Source organism: Pelodiscus sinensis, chromosome 12 (assembly GCF_049634645.1).
Source record: "Pelodiscus sinensis isolate JC-2024 chromosome 12, ASM4963464v1, whole genome shotgun sequence".
NCBI lineage: Eukaryota > Metazoa > Chordata > Testudines > Trionychidae > Pelodiscus > Pelodiscus sinensis.
Window position 1 is genome coordinate 34,768,089 of NC_134722.1, and position 22,008 is coordinate 34,790,096.

At 41.3% G+C, this 22,008-nt stretch overlaps 1 long non-coding RNA gene across 4 annotated transcripts in view; it reads left to right on the forward strand.

Moving 5' to 3' along the window:
• The window catches only part of LOC112545477 (uncharacterized), a 71,394-nt gene that overhangs the window by 35,067 nt on the left and 14,319 nt on the right, over positions 1-22,008 (forward strand). For 2 of the 4 annotated variants that reach the window (XR_012906743.1, XR_012906740.1), the window contains 3 exons: positions 10,760-10,878; positions 11,284-11,378; positions 13,046-13,165. This is a non-coding gene — a long non-coding RNA (uncharacterized LOC112545477). Of the gene's footprint in view, positions 1-10,759; positions 10,879-11,283; positions 11,379-13,045; positions 13,166-14,010; positions 14,634-20,320; positions 21,670-22,008 lie in introns of those variants that run through there. The other 2 variants (XR_012906742.1, XR_012906741.1) reach the window with 2 other exon arrangements.

Genomic DNA, 22,008 nt, shown 5'->3' on the forward strand with positions numbered 1-22,008 from the left:
CATGCTTATATACTTTTCTAATGCCTGGGGAGCACTTTGGCATCTCTTGATAAATGTTGGTCATTATATTAAACCCTGAAAAAATCCCTTCTGTACATTTAGATAAACTAGTTTTTCTGCAAAGGTTTAGTTAAATACTTCATACAAAATACTGTGTATCTTATTTAAGGATTTGCCAGTAGGTGCATGATAATTCCCAAATATTTGGATTTTATACGCCAGCTCTTTTTGTTCAGCTAAACATTTGCCCATGTTGTCACACCTGAGGCAAAGGTTATAGAAAATTATAAAACGTTCAGGTTACTGACACTTTCTTCTTACATCTTTTAGACCTGTGGTGTCCATCCAGTTCTGAAGTAGTAGGTGCTATAGCAAAATAGCCACATGGCCACATGTGGCTTGCGGCTAGCATGTTGGACATCACGGCATTAGACCTCACTTCTGCTACACTTACTACACTTAGTTGAGGGTCAGGTCTCAGTTCTAGGTAATGACTCTTGTATTACTTCATTTGAATCCAGTATTGACTGGTAGTAACCAAAATTGGTACCATGTAATGGATGTTTGGTAGAGAACATAAAACAAGATGGTGGTTTCAGACAAGGGGTCAAGATCACTGGGGAAATATCATTGTAGTAGATACTTTTGTTGGCTAACCTGGCAGGGAGATCTAGTTTGTTCCCAGCCGCCCAGCTTTTTGAAGTGCATTCTTTCTGCGTACGGTTGAGAATGAAACATCATTATGCACAAGATTGTTTTGCTGCTGTTCATGTTGCTTCTGTTCTCTGCATGGATTCAATTCTAATGTTGTCAAGTATAGACTTATTTAATATTTTTTAACAAGGAGTTAGTCCTCAAGGCCAGTGTAATGCTTTCTCAGTTTGAAATAAGTATTTATATTTGCTGAGTTTTCCAAGTTTGGAAATAGCAGCTGAGGCTATGTAGTAGTTAATTTTTCAAAATGACTTTGGTGTATTGCATTAGCAAATTATCAGACTCAAGTAAATTTGATTCATTTATGTATTTATTATACATGAATCCATCACTGAAGGACTATACATTTTCATCCTCCCTTCTTATTTCCCTCACCACAGAATGTGTTAAAATAACAGCTAATTGAAAAGATTCTGTAGAAATATTTTGTTGATGAAAAACTGCTTTTTGACAAAATGAAAGTTTTGCAGAATAAAATGGAGTTTTCATCTAAAAGTTTGGGTCATCATCAGAAAAACTGGAAATAGAAATCTGTTTTTTAAAATGGAAACTAGGAAAATATAGGTGGAAATAAAAAAAATCATCAAAAAAATTGCAGGAGGAGAGAAAAAAATTCCCAACAAGATCTAATTAAAACCCACCAAAACATGAACATTCAACCTGAGCCCCACAGTATAGCTCTATATTTGATGGTAAATCTTACACATACAGAAATACTTGGGAACTGTAGGGTAAGATGAGAATGACAATGCAACTAGAACACAAAATTTCCTGGCAAATAGAATCTCTTATACCATGAAACAAAAATGTCTAAATAGTTATATAGTCCTGTAGCTAGATCAGTGTTTCTCAAAGTGGTCCATGAAACCACTTTGATAAATCTGTTAACTGGTCATGCTGGTTTGTTTACTTACCAGCACCGTGGATGCAGAGCCTCACGGCTCCTATTGGCTCCAGGTTATGCTCTCAGGCTAAGGCTACACTGCCGTTTTTTTGCGGTCGAGGATATGCAAATTGCGCTCGCATTTGCATATCTTCGTCCAATTCTTTTTGCGGAAGAGGTTTTGCCGATAAAGAACCCTGTGTAGATGGGACCATTTGCTGGAAAACCCCCTTTTTTTGCAAAATCCTTTAAACCTCGATTTTTGAGTAATAAAGGATCTTGCAAAAGAGGGCTTTTCTGTCAAATGGCCCCGTCTTTTTATGGGCAAAACCTCTTCTGCAAAACAAATTGGAAGAAGATATGCAAATGTGAGCACGATTTGCATATCCTCCTCTACAAAAAAACAGCAGGGTAGCCGTAGCCCCACAAAAGGCAGCCTCAGATAGTGCCCATACTCTTCACCTTCACCAGATGCTGGATACCTGGAAAGGCCCTCTTTTCACTTGGTATACCTTGACCAATATAATGTATTGCTTGTGCTTACTTCTAAAATGAGAGTATAACTGGGGCTTTGTGAAACTGCAGCAAAATTTGAAATATTTTACATTTGTTTTCATTTTTGTGTGTGTAGCTGATCCAGTTTCACCCCCAGATCTCTGATAAGCTGAGAATTTCCCTCCTTTTCCATCAAATATGGTTTTACTTCTAAGCAAACTAAGATAGACAATTAAAAAACAACAAAAATGTCTCTACAATTTTAACATGACAGATTTCAAAATTTAGTTGTGCTGAAGAGCAGTTTTAATATGGAAATACTCAAAATATCGATGTGTTGTATGCATCGGTGCAATATCTGCTATTTTGTAGTGCTGAGGCTGCCACATGGCCTGGAACAAAACGAAGAGAAAAAAAAAGTTGTATGTTCATGATCCTATTGAAACGTACTGTACTTCTTTTTTTTTCTACCACTGCTGGATTGACGATAAGTATGGTTTAAGACAGACTTGGGGTGTGAAAATTGAAAATGAGGACATTCTTCATTTGAAAAAAGGGGAGGAGTAGGAGAAGGTGTCTTATCTGGTTATATCTATGTCTAGTGAAAATCCTAGTGAAAATAGGCTGTTATAATAACATAAGCTAACAGGTAGATATAATCCACAGCCTCTCCTATTGTATTTAACTCAACCTGCTAATTTTATTAAAAATAAAACTTCCTTGTCTTCACTAGAATTTTAACCTGAGCTAGAGGATTCCCCATTTTGCATTTTGTTTTTCTAAAGTGAGGACTTGCCCAAAGTGTGAAATACTAAACTGCCATTAACTTCCTCAGGATTTCTCCCAAATGTTCTTCGGCTGGCTGGCTATGTCTAGACTGCAAGCCTCTTTCGAAAGAGGCTTTTTCGAAAGATACTTTTGAAAAAGCCTCTTTCGGAAAAGAGCTTCTAGACTGCAAGCGGAACTTTCGAAAAAGCAAGCCGCTTTTTCGAAAGGCAGTCTGGATGCTCTCGTTTGAAAAACCCCTGTTTGCATTCAAGAACGCCTTTTTTCGAAAGAGCACTTTCGAAAAAAGGCGTTCTTCCTCGTAAAATGAGGTTTACCAACGTCGAAAGAAAAGCCGCGTTCTTTCGATTTAATTTCGAAAGAACGTGGCTGCACTCTAGACGCAGGTGAAGTTTTTTCGGAAAAAGGCTACTTTTTCGAAAAAAACCCCTGAGTCTGGACACAGCCGCTGGGACTGCCTGTCACCAGCACTAGGGCTCTAGCTTAAGCAACCATTGTTTCACAGTATGTCACACTCGTTCCTTTGGATATCCCTGATGTTACAATATTTTAGATCCCGATTTAGCAATATACATAAGCTTATGCTTAACTTTTAGGCAGATAAATTGTCAGTCAGTGTCAAGGGGCTTACTCTCCTGTTTAAAGTTAGGCATGGATTTAAAATACCTCTATGAACTGGGGCTTTAGTTTTTTTAGACACATACAATGTGAGATGCGTCTTCCCCCCATAAAAGTGGTAGCTCCAGGAGTACAACATGTAAGAGAAGTTGAACCAAGAGTTATCCTACATAGAGTTCAATACTAACCCGCTATGCCCACAAATGTCACAAAGTAGCAGTTCGTCAGCTAACGAAGTATCTTAAATAAAGTAAATAAAAATGCAAAGATATTAGAATGTGGCTATCTTAAAAGTTTGTATTGGGATTCTTTTCCTGGAGATCTTTTGTATTTTTAAATTGCCTTTCTTTTACTGATTTTTTTAAAATGTTGCCATGGTGGTTTCTCATGTTCTACTGTTTCTGCTGTCTCATAAAACTCTCCACAAGTCTCAAGGGAAACATTCTCATTAAGGTCACAATGGTAAAAGAAAGCTTTATGGGGAAGTCGGCAAGCACTTCTAATCACTAGGTTTTTTTTTTTAAAGGCCATTTCTCTCTTCTACTGGTCCTTTAAGCTAAAATAAAACGGGATATTTTAAAGTACCACTCCCTGACTTCAAGTCATTCAGAGTGCTGTAATGTGATATATAAAACATCCAAATCACAAAAGCAGCCTCCTCCAAAAGAGAATTAGGGAGTACAGAAGCCTTGTCTAAACAAAAATAGTTACACTACTTTGACTAAATTACTGTGGATTTATGTATATGTGTTAAGGGGCCGAATTATCTCTCCCAGGGTATGCCTACACTACAGAGGTTTTTTTTTTTCAGAAAAATGGCTGTTTTTCCGAAAAAACTTGATTCACGTCCACACTGCAATCACATTCTTTTGAAAAAAAAATCAAAAGAACAGAGGGGTTTTTCTTGACATTGGTAAACTTCTTTCTATGAAGAAGCATTTTTCCAAAAGAGCTCTTTCAGAAAACAGTGTGTGTGTGGATGGGGAAGAGGGAGTTCTTTTGCAAGAAGAGGAAAGAGGAAACAGTGCATATGCCCTGGTGGCATATGTAATCCATATGTATCCATAGTAATCACAGCTTAAATGCGAGATAGTGTCCAGTCAGTGTGGGTGCTATCTTTTGAAAAAGCAGATTGCTTTTTTGATGCATTTTTCTGTGTGGATGCTGTCTTTTGGAAGAAGTTTTTTCGGAAGATTTCTTCCTGAAAAGCTTCTTCCGAAAGAAGCCTGCAGTCTAGACATAGCCCCATTCTCTGGCCACTACGGTGACTGCTTACTTGCAAAAATAATATTGGGAAAGCCTGTGTATATTTTTAGTCTAATTCAGGAACTGGTAATCAAGAGGAGACCAGCAAAACGTGCACCCCCAGCGTTCAGCAAAGCACCAGGGCTACGTCTACACTGGCCCCTTTTCCGGAAGGGGCATGTTAATTTCAGCGATCGCAATAGGGAAATCAGCGGGGGATTTAAATATCCCCCGCGGCATTTAAATAAAAATGTCCGCCGCTTTTTTCCGGCTTTTAGAAAAGCCGGAAAAGAGCGTCTACACTGGCCCCGATCCTCCGGAAAAAGCGCCCTTTTCCGGAGGATCTTATTCCTACTTCGAAGTAGGAATAAGATCCTCTGGAAAAGGGCGCTTTTTCCGGAGGATCGGGGCCAGTGTAGACGCTCTTTTCCGGCTTTTCTAAAAGCCGGAAAAAAGCGGCGGACATTTTTATTTAAATGCCGCGGGGGATATTTAAATCCCCCGCGGATTTTCCTATTGCGATCGCTGAAATTAACATGCCCCTTCCGGAAAAGGGGCCAGTGTAGACGTAGCCCAGTAGTTGTTTCCTTCTATAATCTGGCATACCTACTTAGAAATAGATGTGCCCCTTGTGTTCTCCACGACTGTGGCTCCATCTTGTTAAAACACAGCTATTGTTATCATTGCAAGGTTGTGTTATCATTGACTCTGCGAATTTGTACTTGTTAGCTAGGAGAACAAACAAAATCCAGCTGTTGATTGATAGCTGGCAAATAAAGAATAAAAACTGGCATCTCCTTGGTTTAAACGTCTATGATAGAGATGTTTCCTTCCCCACAACTATTGCCATCTTAAGTACTGTGTGGCTAGAACTATGCTCCTAGGTGATGGTTTTTAGTAAGAACTTTTACAAGCTACCAGTGTGGAAAGGGCAATTCTGTGATATTACCTCCTTTTAAAATAGCATGCCCCAAAATGAGCAAAAATCTGGTGGTCGATGTACTTTTTAGGTTATGATGATGAGCAATAATTAAGCATCAATGGGCAACCTAGGCTAGTGAGTGGGCCTCATGAATGGTCCTTCGTCATCTCAGTGGCCTGCAAAATTGTCATAACCAGGATGGTCTCCTGAGATAGGGTTGTTTTGCTAACATTGCTTGCATGCCTAGAATTTGTGGGATGCACCGACTGAACTGTAGCAGTTTTTTGGTTGGATGCGGAGGGAGTGTGTACAATCAGCACACACCTTAATTCACATGTTCTTGCTTTACATGTATGTCACTTTAATAATACTGGTAGGAAAAACACCCTACCTGCTCAGAAACCAGTGGAATCTGGCAACCCTGCATATGGGCAACAGTAAACAAAATGTCTCTTGGCCACAGATAATAGCATGATAGGCTGCATGAGGCCCTCGGGCTGCAGGTCGCCTCCCACTGACTTAAAGGCATCGGGACAGTGCATGCATATATGTCTGATAGATGACTGAAATATACATGCATATGGTAGACCAAGGACTGCTCCTTCTCGCTTTGAAATCAATTTAAATTTTTATTGACAAGAGAAAGAGAAATTTAAAAATGGGCTGCACATTTTAAAAAGGTGGTCTCAACCTGACCTCCAGTTTTTCAGGTGGAAATTTCATCATCCATCTGCCAGATTTTTGGGTGAAATCATGGATGGTTAAATGCTGTGTTTAACACTGCAGCGAGTTGTACCCACAAAACGAGAGACTGGTTTAAAAAAGGATTTAAAAAAACTAGATCCTTTACATGAAAGTTTATTTTAAAAAATAGTGCCTTTTTATAAAGAGAATGTTTTGATTTTGGATCATGAAAAGCAGAGTAAAAACAGCGGTTCCCTATAAAGAGAAAGCTGATCTGTGAATGGTAAAAGTCAAAAACTTATCAGAGTATATAAGAAGTACAACTTTGACTAGTCTTTAACAGTCATTAATTATATCTTGTGGAGGTCATCTATGAAGAATATTACATTTTTTGGAACAGGAAAACCAGTCACTAACCTTGTATTGGTTAAGAATTACACTCTAATAAGAATATAGTGATGAAATGAGATAAATTAATTATTCTATGTTGGGTCTTAGAAGGTTAATATGTTTAGTATATTTGTTTCTCATCTTTGTACACATACACTAAAATGTGAAAATATAGCTCCATAAATGTTTACAGTAACTACGAACATCTATGCTAGGTGCATACTTAACCACAAATTGCTATGTACGCAGAGACTGTGCATGAGCATACATCAAACCAAATATCTATCTGTGCTCTAATGTATTCCTCCACATGACCATATCCAATACATGAACTTATTATTCCATTAGTACCCAAACCACAACCGTTTCCAATATCCAGCTGTGAAAATGCAAATAGCTACACACTTTGTTTTATTAAGGATCGACCATTGGGGGTCATTGGTTAAAGGCTGAACATCATTAGAGGGATTAAACAAACAAACAAACAGCTGTTGTCATGTATCTTGAAAAGCTTCTGTTGTATCAATGCAATTTTTATCTATGGTGATGATGTTGTCATGGGAACATATTCAGAGGGGAATTAAATGATGTCAGGAAAAGTGTAAATGATGCAAACAAAACTCATTTGAAATGTTAATCACCACCCTCTTCCCACCCCAAAGTACAGTTCAATTTGATCTGATTTCGGAGGGAGGGGGAAATATGACACTTTTGTCTAATAAGAAGTAGCTTACATTGTTGTACCAAAGTGAGTATGAGTCAGTGAGTTAATCTGCATTGGCAGCATTTGCACTGGGGACCATCTGCAGCCCTGCTTGTCTGAGCATCAGTAATATTCCTCTGTGAATATCTCATCTTGATGGTCAGGGGAGGCAGCAGCCTCTTTAAAGAGTTCCATAAATGCTTATAATTGCTGCATTAAAGTTCAGTTTATTATTTTCTCCAGGTGCAGGTATGTGGATGATATGAAACCCCACTGCATTTACATACAAATTGAAGATTTTTATTAATCAGCCCAGTAACAGGAATCAAACGGCAACACTCCATCAGGTCCTTAAATACATTTGGTGACATTTTTACCATGCATTAGCATGATAGGGCAAGCAGAATATAATGTACCAATGATTGCTTTTCCATTGAAAGCACAAACGGTTTCATTTTTCCTGTCATCTCAAATAAGTGTTAAAGAGGGTTTGGAGGCTATTGTGTACGTTCCGTATGCTAGGGACTTACAAACACTGATGGCCACATTAAATAACCATTAGTGGCTCGGCTTAGATCATTGCAACATCCCTCCTCTTCAGAATTTATTCTTTGATTTAAAGTGAAAGCAATCTGTGACTGCTTTCATAAAGTCCTTCGGCTCCCTCCATTTTTTCCCCCTCAAACAAAATGCATTACAACAGTAATTTTATGACTGTTAAGATAACTGCCGTTAACAAGCACTTAATTAAAATGTACAATAAATAGCAGGCTGCGGTCTTATCTCCTCTCATGAGCTCCCAGCAGCCTGAGACTCCAATGCACAGCCCTGCTGTTCCTTGGCTTGTTTGCAGATTAATTGCTTTTCTGTCTGGCAAAAGCCGCTTCTCCTTCAGCCAGATCGTAAATGACCAGATAGGGACTTTATCAATCAAGCTACTACTTTCTGTGATCACTTCCATTCAACACCTTCTGAATTTCGCATTGAGAGGAACAGAAGTTATAGAGATAGGATTTAACATCTTAGTTTTGTGTGCAAGGAATTTACGATAGTCCTGTCACCATTTGACACTGTTAATCTTTACATACAATACCCTTGGAGCAAGGCTGTTTTTTTGTTCCTACACTGGAACTATCCCTTGTAAGGGCTGTGAAGAATACATATGAAACACAACTGAGATGCTCCCCATAGCACAAGGTTACATCTATTTCATGGTCTGAATGCACTTGCTGATGTGCCTCAGCATCTCTCTCTAACTGTGGATCCCCATCGTTTTCTACAGCTAACTGCTGGTTCAATTAATACCGCCTTTTATTGGGTGTGTTCACCATTTGCATTGGGGTAGCCTTCTAGCAGTCAGAATCAGGGCCCCATTGTGCTAGGTGCTGTACACGTGTAAAGAAAAGCCCATCCCTGTCCCAAAGAGGCTTTGTAAAATCTAAATTAACAATTTAATTTAGGTTTTATGGGAGGTGAAGTAACTGACTTAGATTTGGAAAGTGCAATGATTTGCAGACAGATTGACTTCTGAACTAAATAATACCATAGTCACAATACTAATTATAATATATTATTATTCATTACCAAGAATACGCGTGACTTACCAATGCAAACACAAACTTATCATGTACATCCAAATGTAAACCATTCTTTGAAAGGGATTTCTGAAACTTCAGTAAGGTATGCTGTCTTCATATTACCTGCTCAGACTAGAAACAAATCTCTCACATTTATCTCACAGGCTAAGCATAGGGAACGGCTTCCATTTGGAGTTTTAAACGTGCATGGTGTCGTAACTTTGAAAATAATGCTGTATTAGCACCAAGGTAGGTTCCTGAATACATATGAAGCTTCAGTGTTACACATAATTTGTGTAGTTGCTTCAGTGTCATCACTAAGGTTAATCTCTTGCCTCCCCTCTTCTCCACCAACCAATCAACCAAAAAATAGCCCACAACACACTGTTTGAAGGCAACAACACAGAGATCATGTACACTTCTCCCCACCTCCTCACTAACAAAGCCTAAGGACTTTTCTCAAGAAAAATCTTATGCTTAAGAAAAACAGCATGCAGGCCTCTCCCTAACAACAGTGTAAATTTATGTTAACAACCCCTATGGCCATTTGCAGCAACCTTGCAAAAGATCTTTTCCCATCTGATATCCTCTGAGGGGTTTGCTCAGAGCCTCATTCTCAAAACACATCACATAGAGCTAATTATAAGCAAATTAAAAGGCAAGAAGTACTTAGCAGGACAAACCAGCCAGCTCCATCAGCAGCCTGGCTCAAAAACAGCCCCAGAGTAGATCCACAAAGACTTTGGCAGATGCATAGTGTTCATATGAGTGATGCACACGTTTCCACTGAAGAATAAACCCCGAGATGATGGAGACATGATTCAAGTGCAGAAATGAAGGATGCCACAGACATCCTTCATTTCAGACATCCTTCATTTTTTTTTTAATTGTATCCTTTGGTATATATGGTTGTGATTACTTTCTTCCACTATTTGATCTGAGGAAGTGGGTCTGGCCCACGAAAGCTCATCATCTAATAAACCATCTTGTTAGTCTTTAAAGTGCTACATTGTCCTGCATTTTGCTTCAACAGACAAAAGATTGCCTGAGAGATCCCAAAGCTGCTCAAGGAGAACATACTCCAGAGCATGGCATCTTCTAAGCTATTTGTCATGGTTACAACATGGCAACTGCCTAAATAAACAAACAAACAAGCAAGCACACAAGATAAAGATAAAAATAATCATCTAACACAAGAGCATACAATCCTCTCAATATAGTGAAATGAGACACATGCTGAATTGGTAAGGGAAGCCAATGCTGAATAGTCCCAATGTATCATGTGTATGCATGGACATTTGCTGCTGTAATGTGGTTATGACAGAGAAATATTATTATCAAGGAGGGGATAGAATAGATTCAGAATAGGGTTTGCATTGCATATTTGTAACAATCCTATTCACAAAATGTTTATTTTAAAGATGGAGGCATACAACAGAAATACCACAATATTTTGTATGGTTGACATTTTTTTTAATTAAATGCAAGCCAATTCTGAACCAGGCTTATCAGCAATTGCTTAAGACCTTATATTCTCCTAAGAATGTCAAATTCTGACTTATTGGGACTTTCTGCCATCTATTTACATTTCTGTGGAGACAGAAATTGCATACCTGCTGTCCATGGAAAGACTTATGCTTAAATTTAAGTCTGCGCTATCTGACTGCGAGCTCAACAGGTGTTTCTATATCATGGCATGTAGCATTGCACTATATTATGTGTGTATATTTTATTTTAAATAGGATTTACAAAGTGATTTTGAAGCAACACCGATAAAAGATATTTTCAGCATCGCCTATGTTAATTGAGCCTTGCAAGAGTCTATTCACCCATTCAGCTTGGTGGAGTGGTATTTTTTGGGGTGAGTGTATGTTGTGCCTGGCCTGTTCATATTTTTTACTTGATTAATTTATGTATAATAAGTATTTCAACTCCATCTACTCTGCTGCAAACTGGATCTAATTTCTATAGCAAGATCCCTGAATTCTGTGGCACTTTAGAGGGGAACACTAGAAATTCAGGGAAGTTTTTTAATGTGTCACATTTATGAACATGTTGATGTTGCATAGCTATAGCATAGAAGTTATGCTGGGGAAAGTTGGAGGTTTTGGCAACTGAGCAAAGGACAATTAAGAATTTTGGCTGTTGGAGAGACATGAGAGAGGCAGTTTAGGATTGGGGTATATGCACATCAACTAATTGCAGCTGCTGCAACGATGCGAAGCACTGAAATAGTTAATGTTGATACTGAATTTGTTGTCTTTAGGTTTCAACAACACAATGAAAGGAATGAGATCATTCACATCTCACTGACACCGTTTGCAACTTATTTACATTTTCAAGATTATTTTCACACCCCTGGTGAGTGAAAACGTTTAAAAAAGATACTGGAGTGCAACTCTGCAGCAAGACATGGGCAAAGGACTGGATTCTGTGGCAAAGTGATACATTACATGATATAGTTGTTTGCAATGTGTAAAATAGATAGTATGGTGATGACAGTTCTTCTAGCTCTACAAAGCATAGCTGCACTGTTGTACAACCTCCAAGTATGTATTCAGAACCCATACTCAGCTCTGCTAATGGTATTGTGGAGAACCAAAAATATCTTTTTTTAGTGCAACCAGTGTTGAGCATTTCATTTCCTTAAAAAGAAATCTGGAAAAATTCCCAGACTATATATCTGTGTCTCTCACTTTGGAGGATATGACTGAACTAGGAGACCATGAATAAGATTAATAATTGGACCTCTCCTTTTTCTTATTTTAACTCTCCTCATGTTCCTGAGTCTTTCCCCTCCATCATTGTACTACAGGGGTTTAAAATGTTAAGGAAATATAAATTAGTATGCATGTCTGTATGTACTTGGCTCCATACCATACGGTCACTTGTAGTTACTGTTTTTACACACTTGTGCACTTTCAAATTGTTGGCAGGCAAAGCAGAAACATTAAATTACTGTAGTATGAAAAAGATTATTCCTTTAGCATTTAGAATCCAGGAGAATCCAGGAAGTATTTGAAACCTTGATGGTGAATCTGTCTTCCTGCAAATGTTGGACTAAATAAGATTGGCAAAGTTCAGAAATGCAATTTTATGATTTCCAACATGAACCTTTTAGAGAATCACTTGTTACTAGTAATTTTTTATTTCCTAGTGAGCAACAGTCCAGATGACTGTTCGTACTCCATTGCCTTTAGAACCTTTATTTCAGTGAAACATTTAAGTATGTGCTTATGTGCTCTATAGAATTAGGTTGGACGATTGAATCTGAGCCAAAGACTTGAATTTCCAACACTTTTTTAAACATTTTGAACTTGGACTGGGAACTACAGTTTATAGATTATTTCTGTTTTTATAATGGCTTGAACCAGAGTATTTAGAGACCCATTGTACATCTTTGAGAGTTTCGGGGACCCAAACTGTGAATCAGAACACTAATGGAGTGGGCTTTGTGTGATCACGTTCTAGATCTATTTCTGAGTTTGGTGGGTTGTCCCTGCCTCTTGCAACCTTAAGAAGTTTAAGGGTTACCCATACGGGGCTTATGTCACCTCTACTGGGTTTTTCCCTGCTGGAAATCTTTGTTACACATCACCCATATGTTTTACTCTTGGTCAGAAGGCCACTTCTTCAATGAATTGCTATGCTTTATGGTTCACTTCAGAGCTCTGACTGATGAGTAATCGAGGGGCATGTTTTGGAATTCCAAGAGATGCAAAACCATTAGATCCATTTGGAGATTTGAAAAGGTCACATAACCTAAGAACTTATGAGGGTTTTTTTTTTTACTGGCAGAAGAACATTTTACTTCCGGTTTAATTCAAGTGATTAAAACAAATTGTTTTCTGTTTCAAAAAGAACCAGATAACCCAAGCTCAAGTGCTACATAGTAGGAATGGTCTGTACAGACTAAAAACCATCATGCTGAGCTGGCTCTCTAAACCTATATTCAATATTATTGGAGGCTTGCTTAGCTTTCTATCCTTTATTATTTTAATTACCTCTGTACCTTTGTTCTGGTTAAGGGCAGAAGCTGAAGGCTGACACACCACATGAAAGGCTGGCAAAAAGCAGGAAGTAATGGGAACCCTCATAGGAAAACACACCCTTCTGAGAGTCACAGACCAATTTTGCAGACCAATGAGGTACAGATAAGTATCCGTATTTTTAAGCGTTTATTCAAACCTTTAAACCTTTTGAAGCTTGCCCGTCTCTGGCAATGATCCTTCACTTCTCCATGAGAAATATATATATATATATATATATTTTCATATGGACTAATAAGGATCTATTTTTTTTTACTTTTATCTTTATAATTGACTGGAAGATTTATCAGGCATTGCTTGCTCCTTCAGCAGGGACTTGGGGATGAAGGGGTCTCAGGGCAGGGGGCGTGGGTGTGGGAGGGGCAGGAGTGAGGGTTTGAGAGTGTGAGGGGGCTCAGGGCAAGTGACTGTATGTGCAGGGGAGTGCAGGACTCAGGGTTGGTTAAGGAGGGACTGAGGGCATGGGGCAGTGGTTTTGAGGGGTGCAGGAGCCACCAGGGACAGGGGCTCTGTTGCCTGGGTGGTGGTTCCCCAGGACTGGCCACAGTGGGGGTCGTGCTTCCTAGGCAGCAGTTCTCTGGGGTTGGCCACAGTGGGGGTCATTTCCCAGGCAGCAGCTCCCTGGATTTGGCCACAGAGGGGCCATACTTCTTGGGTGGCAGCTCCTTGGGGCTGGCTGCAGTGGGGACCAAGTGGCAGCTCCCTGGTATTGGCCGCAGCGGGGACTGCACTGGCTAGGGGTGGGTGGGAAGCTTACTTCTCCTGCTCCCTACTGCCCCAATAGTTCTGGTCCTCATCTCTAGACCCTTGCTGCCCCCTCCCGCCCTGTGGTCATTAGACAGAATAACTGTCCCTGCTAGCAGTGGCCTCCTTTTCTGTGTTATGAAAAACAAGTGCTTTCCAGACATTGTCCTGGAACAACCAAACCCTGACTTTGCTTTCAGTTATGATAAGAAGAAACTTCACATGAAATTGGATCATCCTAGCTCTTACCATTTAGAAGGAGTGTTTGAGCAAACGAACAGATGGAAGGACAGACTCGCTCGCTCGCTCGCTCACATACACACTCTCTTAAAAATACAGTAGATTGACCCAAAACATAACACTAGTAGCTTCACAATGGGGGCTTTTAAGGAGAATTCAAGATATAAGCATTGCTGATGATTACTGCTCAAAATAATTTGCGCCTAAATAACTTGAAACACAGCCTCCCTCCTCATGTGGTAAAGCTGCTATGTGGAGAGCAGCAGGGTATTTCAACATACAAGAGAGAGTGTTGCCAGCAGGGCATTTTCCATGTGGGCCCATCCACTACAGTATGCCTCCCTCTCTCCCCTTTAGTCCACCAAATCTCACATTTGTTAAACCTATTGACTCATTACAAAGGTCACATTTTTTTCCTGGGCATTTGGAAGATGGGGTTAGTCGGGATTATTCATTGGCATGCTTTATTGGCATGTTATGAAGCTGGATTTACTTATGAATGTGGGGGAAATGGCCATAGATTTAATCTGTAAAAATTATTTTAGTTTGTGGACTGTGAATTGGATGTCTTGTAAAGACAGTACAGAGCTCAGGATGGATGCTACTGTTAACTGATGTTTTATAAAAAAAACTTTAATTATTTAAATAAACCTCTCAGTCTGATTGTTGTGGTTTTTAAAATCCAGACGTGAATGAGGCCACCTGTTCCTCTTTCTGTGTAAACAATACAGTGATATTATTTCTACTCTTGGCTCATTAAGAGTCAATCCAACTCTGCATCACGGATCTCCTTGTGATCGGGAGTATTTTGTTAAACCATGCACAGTGACTTTCCTGTTAAAAACACAAACAAAGCAAAATCCTCACTTCTTTTTCCTTGATCTATTTAACTATGCTAGTTGCATCTTATGTTTCTAACTAAATTATGAATGGAAAATCTTGGTGTCACTTTCAACAGCATTTCAGAGCCAAGCGAATGAAGAAGAAAGTTGGCGAATCTCATCTGATGAAGTGGGTTTTGCCCACGAGAGGTCATGATTCTACATATTTTTGTTAGTCTCTAATGTGCCCCAGGACCACTTCTTGTTTTTGAAGTTACAGACTATCACGGTGACCCCTCTGAGATCTCTTTGGGTATGTTTACACTGCCATCCTAGTTCGAACTAGGGTGGCTAATGTAGGCATTTGAACTTGCAAATGAAGGCCTCCTGCAAGGAGGTTTAACGGTAGTTTGAATTAGGAGCTTTAATTCGAACTACCTAGTCCATGCCATGTGTAGCCGCGGGCAGGTAGTTTGAACTACGGGGCATTTAAAAATGGCGCCACCCAGGAACATGCAAATGAAGCCCGGGATATTTAAATCCCGGGCTTCATTTGCAAGTTCGAATGCCTACATTAGCCACCCTAGTTCGAATTAGGGTGGCAGTGTAGACATACCCGTCAGTTGTTGAACAAGTACCTGGCCAAAACAGTTTCCCTACCACTAGGGCATATCCTCCAGTGCTTTAAAAATTTCAAATAATGGGGCATCCACCACTTCCCTCTAACAGATCTTAGAGGAAGTTTTTCTTATTACATGGAAAATTATAACCAAGTTATTATACGTCTTAGTTAGTTCAGAGATTTTTAAGTAAAATGTTGTCTCCTTAATGCAGACTTTTGTTTCTCAGCATCTAGACTTTAGTAAGGCGTTTGATATGGTCTTGCATGATATTCTTATCGATAAACTAGGTAAATACAACTTAGATGGGGCTACTGTAAGGTGGGTGCATAACTGGCTGGATAACCATACTCAGAGAGTAGTTATTAATGGTTCACAATCCTGCTGGAAAGGCATAACAAGTGAAGTTCTGCAGGGGTCTGTTTTGGGACCAGCTCTGTTCAATATCTTCATCAACGATTTAGATATTGGTATAGAAAGTACGCTTATTAAGTTTGCAGATGATACCAAGCTGGGAGGGGTTGCAACTAATCTGCAGGATAAGGTCATAATTCAAAATGAGCTGGACAAATTGGAGAAATGGTCTGAGGTAAATAGGATGAAGTTTAATAAAGACAAATGCAAAGTGCTCCACTTAGGAAGGAACAATCAGTTTCATACATACAGAATAGGAAGTGACTGTCTGGGAAGGAGTACGGCAGAAAGGGATCTAGAGGTTTAGTGGACCACAAGTTGAATATGAGTCAGCAGTGTGATGCTGTTGCAAAGAAAGCAAACATGATTCTGTGATGCATTAACAGGTGTGTTGTGAGCAAGACACGAGAAGTCATTCTTCCGCTCTACTCTGCGCTGGTTAGGCCTCAATTGGAGTATTGTGTTCAGTTCTGGGCACCACATTTCAAGAAAGATGTGGAGAAATTGGAGAGGGTCCAGAGAAGAGCAACAAGAATGATTAAAAGTCTAGAGAACATGACCTATGAGGGAAGGTTGAAGGAATTAGGTTTGTTTAGTTTAGAAAAGAGAAGATTGAGGGGGGATATGATAGCAGTTTTCAGATATCTAAAAGGGTGTCATAAGGAGGAGGGAGAAAACTTGTTCATCTTGGCCTCTGGGGATAGAACAAGAAGCAATGGGCTTAAACTGCAGCAAGGGAGGTTTAGGTTGGACATTAGGTTAAAGTTCCTAACTGTCAGGGTAGTCAAACACTGGAATAAATTGCCCAGGGAGGTTGTGGAATCTCCATCTGTGGAGATATTTAAGAGTAGATTAGATAAATGTGTATCAGGGATGGTCTAGACAGTATTTAGTCCTGCCATGAGGGCAGGGGACTGGACTCGATGACCTCTCGAGGTCCCTTCCAGTCCTAGTATTCTATGATTCTATGATCTCTTGAGCAGGTGAAATAGTTTATGTGTTCCTAGCACAGCTTGCAGTTGTCAGGTACATCATTTAGGGTTAACAGTACCAAGGCTCATTTATGCAATTTTTGTTCTCACTAGATTTGATCTAAACTGTGTTGAAGTCTGTGGTGTCTTTCAGAGCCAATATGAACATTCATATGGTTTCCACTCAGAACACTTGACAATTCTATTGACTTTCTTTAGATCAAATATTTGAGTGTCATGCAGACCAACATTATCACTGCTATGCAGAGGAAATCAATATCTACCTCTTTTCAGTTGGCTACCGTCAGCTTGGTATATTGCAGATGGTCTGCGAATAAACTGTTGAAGTGTTCAGCCCATCTCTATGATTCCCTTCTTGTCTTTGATGAAGGTTGCACCATTTGCCAACTTCAGGGGGGCTGTGCAAGCTCTGAGGGAGTCAAATATCTTTGAGGTGTTTGTAGCTGTGTAATAATGCCATACTTCTGCAGCTTTCCTTTCCCACCACTCATCCTGCATTCTCTTTAGTTTGGTCTGGGCCTTGTCCTAAAACATACCCTTGTTTGAGACAGAAATGACTTCATTCTGCCATTTAGCAATGCTTTCTGCTGGTTGCTTAGGAGTTTGGAGCTGTCCTCATGGTTTTTCAGGAGTGACTTTCTTTTGGCAAATCCAGCTCCATGAATCCTATTTTCATCCTCTGCTTTTCTTGTCCAAAAGAAAGTGAAATTGCCTAGCTCATTGATGGAACCTTCTCTGGCCAATCTAGTCTCACTCAGTGCTGCAATATTGATATTACAGAGAGCAAGTTCTCTGGAGAAAAGAGCTGTTCTTCTCTCAGGCCTTTGTGCATCACCTCCATCCATAATGGTGCAGACATTCCACGTCCTGAAGTGAGTCTTTTCTTCTATATGTTTTCTAACTTCTGTTGGAACATCTGCCAGCTGCAATTGCCTGGCCAGACATTCTAGGGCAGCCAGCATGTAGGGGCCTTTTTCATCCTTTTCCCTGTAAAGGAGTGAGCAGTGCTATCTTAGGGTATGTCTACACTACAATGTTAGTTCGAACTAACGGACGTTAGTTCGAACTAACATTCATAGGTGCTACACTAGCGCTCTGTTAGTTTGAATTTAATTCGAACTAGCGGAGCGCTTAGTTCGAACTAGGAAAACCTCATTTTACGAGGACTAAGCCTAGTTCAAACTTACTAGTTCGAATTAAGGGGTGTGTAGCCCCTTAATTCGAACTAGTGGTAGGCTAGCCCTCCCCAGGTTTCCCTGGTGGCCACTCTGGCCAACACCAGGGAAACTCTATTGCCCCCCTCCCGGCCCCGGACCCCTTAAAGGGGCACGGGTTGGCTACGGTGCCCGTGCCAGGTGCAAGCCTGCCAGCACCCAGCCAGCAGACCCTGCACCTGGCACGGCACAGAGCCACCCACCCGATGTCCCCCAGCCCTCCCTCTCTTCCCGGGACCAGGCTGGCGGCTCCCGGGAGCTTGCCCGGGACCGCAAGAGGCAGGCACCTTCCTGGGCTAGTGCAGACATCGTGGACCTCGTCCACAATCTCCGCACTAGGCACAGGAAAGTGGCCAGCTAGGGCAGGAGAGCTGCCAGCCTGGCCACCCAGGGGCAGGTGTGCATGAAAATCAAGGGGGTCCACTGAGACCCCCCCCGACCCTGAGCCCTGAGCTTACAATGGCCGTACTGGGTCAGACCAAAGGTCCATCTAGCCCAGTAGCCTGTCTGCCGACAGCGGCCAACACTAGGGACCCTGGAGGGGATGGACCGAAGACAGTGACCAAGCCATTTGTCTCGTGCCATCCCTCTCCAGCCTTCCACATACTTTGGGCAGGGACACCACTCCTACCCCCTGGCTAAGACTACTCCATGGACCCAACCTCCATGACTTGATCTCACTTCCCTTTAAACTCTGTTGTAGTTGTAGCCTTCACAGCCTCCTGCAGCAAGGAGTTCCACAGGTTAACTATTTGCTTTGTGAAGAAGAAGAACAACTTTCTCTTACTAGTTTCAAGCCTGCTACCCATTCCTTTCCTTTGGTGTCCTCTAGTCCTTCTTTATGGGAACTCATGAAGAACTTTTCTGAATGCACCCTCTCCACCCAACCCCTGTTTTTAGAGACCTCTATCCTGTCCCCCCTCCATCTCCTCTTTTCTAAGCTGAACAGTCCCAGTCTCTGTAGCCTCTCTTCATCTGGGACCTGTTCCCAACCCCTGATCATGTTAGTTGCCCTCCCCTCTCCCAGCCTTTCTCTTCCCCTCTCCCACCTCCTTTTCCCAGTCTCCCCCAGTTTTGTTCAATAAAGACAGAGTCAATGTTGGAAGAAACGTTATCTTTATTTTGTACATCAGGAAGGGGGGCTAGGGAAGGGTAAGTGGAAGGAGGTGAGGGAGGAATGGGGTACGAGCCCCCGATGGGGAGGACTGGGCTGGCTCTGCGGGCTTCTGGGGGTGGAAGCTCTCCTGCAGCCCCCCAATTGCCCCCTCTCCCCAGATGGCAGCCTGCGGCAAGTGCAGCCGGGTTGATTGCCGAGTGGTGTGATGTGCCCAGTGTGGGCACTCCGGGCACTCCAAGCCAGGACTGGTTTTCAAGCGGGGCACCCCTGAGAACTGTCTGTCTGGGGTGGGGGTCGGGTCCCTTTAAGCGCAGCCCTCGGCTAGCCTGAGAGAGCATCTCCACGCTCTAAGTCCTACTCTGATGCCCTGCTGGCACTGCTTCCGGCCATCCTTAAGCCCTGTTCAGGGTCCACTCAATGTGGACATGCTAGTTCGAATTAGCAAAACGCTAATTCGAACTAGTTTTTAGTTCTAGACGCGTTAGTTCGAATTAGCTTAGTTCAAATTAACTAATTCGAACTAAGTTAGTTCGAACTAACTCTGTAGTGTAGACATACCCTTATAGACTAGAGGGCTGTACAGTTGCCTAGGATGCTACCGAACTCTTCTGCTGCCCTGTGGATGGAGTTAAATGACCACTAGTCTCAAGGCTGCCTATGTACAGGATTGTGGCTATGACTGGCAGTGGGTCATCTCCACCTGTTGTTTTGCCAGGCTCCCATTGCCATAGGACTTTAACGAATGCCACGGGATGAGAGATATGAGAGAACCTGTGTGGGAAATTTTTGTGAGAGAAAGAAAGCTGTTGCACTCAACCGTGGAAGAGCCATGAAGAATTGTTATGGCTGGAGACTTCCTTAGCTGCAGTGGGTGACCAGGGTATTTTCTGTACCTTCTCATGCTCTCCATGTCCCACAGCACGTTGCTAAACCGCCTTCATGGCTCTTGAATCACAAATTGATTTCCTCTGCCCAGTGCACCAGAATAGGCTTTGCAATCTATAGTAGCCTACTTAATAGACCATACACAGTCGATTGGGGTGTCCTTATCTGAGCTTCCTATCAAAGAGGACCTCAATCTCTCTCCATCAGATGAGGACATTATAAAAGCCATCAAGCAACTGAACTCTGGGAAAGCATCTGAAAAGGCTGGTATCTCAGAAGAACTGTTTAAAGGAGCGGCCCAGAGGCTATGGAGGTATTTCATGACATCCTGAGCAGCATTTGGGAGGAAGAAGAAATGCCACAAGATTTCAGAGATGCTATTATGTATCCCTGTTCAAAAACAAACGCAGCAAAGCTGTCTGTGGAAACTACACAGGTACTGGCTCTCTTTGTATATCAGGCAAAATATGAGCTCACTATTGCAAACATATCTCAGGAGTATCTGCCGGAAGTGCAGTGTGATTTCAGACCAGATTGTAGTACCATAATCTTTGTTGTAAGGCTGGTCTAGGAAAATGTTTAGAACAGAACATGGGACCTGTATGCAGTTTTAATCTGTGTGCAGTTTCTTTGAAAACTCATAGTGATCGGGGGGGCCCTTGGTGATTGGAAAAAGGCAAAGGAAGTGCTCTCATTTTTAAAAAGTGAAGAAGGAGGATACAGGGAACAGCAGACTGGTCAGCCTTGCCTCAATCCTTGGAAAAATCATGGAGCAGGTTAGAAAGATGATCAGGAACAATCTACATGGATTCACCAAAGGCAAGTCATGCCTGATCAACTTAACTGCTTTCTGTGATGAGAAATCTGGCTCTGTGAATGTGGAGAAAGGGTGGACATGATATACCTTATGTCATGGTCTTTCCCATACTGTATGAAAATTGGCTTATGAATATGCATAACTTGAAGATGCTTTAGGCAAATTGCTTCATGTGACACAGGGGTGGACAAATACTGATCTTTGGGGTGGATCTGATTTTTCAGGGTTAGACCCAGTAGGCTGCCACTATATACATATCTGTGTCTTTGCAGGTATGGGTGATTGCTTCCCGCAGCTCCCATTGGCCAGGAACGGCAATCTATGGCCAATGGGAGATGCAGTGTCCCGGTCCACGCCTCTCCCCACAGCTCCTGTTGACTGGGAATGGCAATCTACAGCTAATGGGAGCTGCAAAGTGCCAGTACCTGTTGAAGTGCAGGTAAATATAGTGGCTGTAGCCTACCAGGGGCTAACCGCTGCTGTTTTATTGCTCACCCCAGTGCAATATATAATTTTTAAAGTTGCGATCTGCTGAATGTGTATATTCTACATTTGTGCATTCTTGTATGTGACGTTAGAAATGTGAAGTGTGGGATCTATTTATAATTCTAAATGTGCTAATGAGGGCTGTTACTGATACTCCGGAAACTTACTAGTCTGGTGTACAAGGTGATGATCTGTAAACCCAAACTGTGGTTAGTCCTAGAAAGATATGTGATCATGCCACCTGTTCCTAGAATCCATCTTGAATCTAGTATTTTTTCCATGGGGTATGTGGAGACTAAACAAAGGGTTTTCACCCATGGAAGTCTATTTAATTTGCTATGCAAATTGTGTATCTTATTTTGATTGTATTTTGAATTAGCTTATTTTGAAATTTGGTGCGTTTACACAGCACCAAATTTTGAAATAACGCTCTATTTTGAGACATCCCTTAACTCTCAGCAATACAAACAGCAGAATCCACACTGGTTCATTGTTGACACTGGGAAAAAGTAAAAAGTCTCTTGCAGGGCTGGAAGTTTTTTGTTGCCAAAACCGAGAGTTTTTCCTGACTCGCTTTGCAGTGTAAACATTC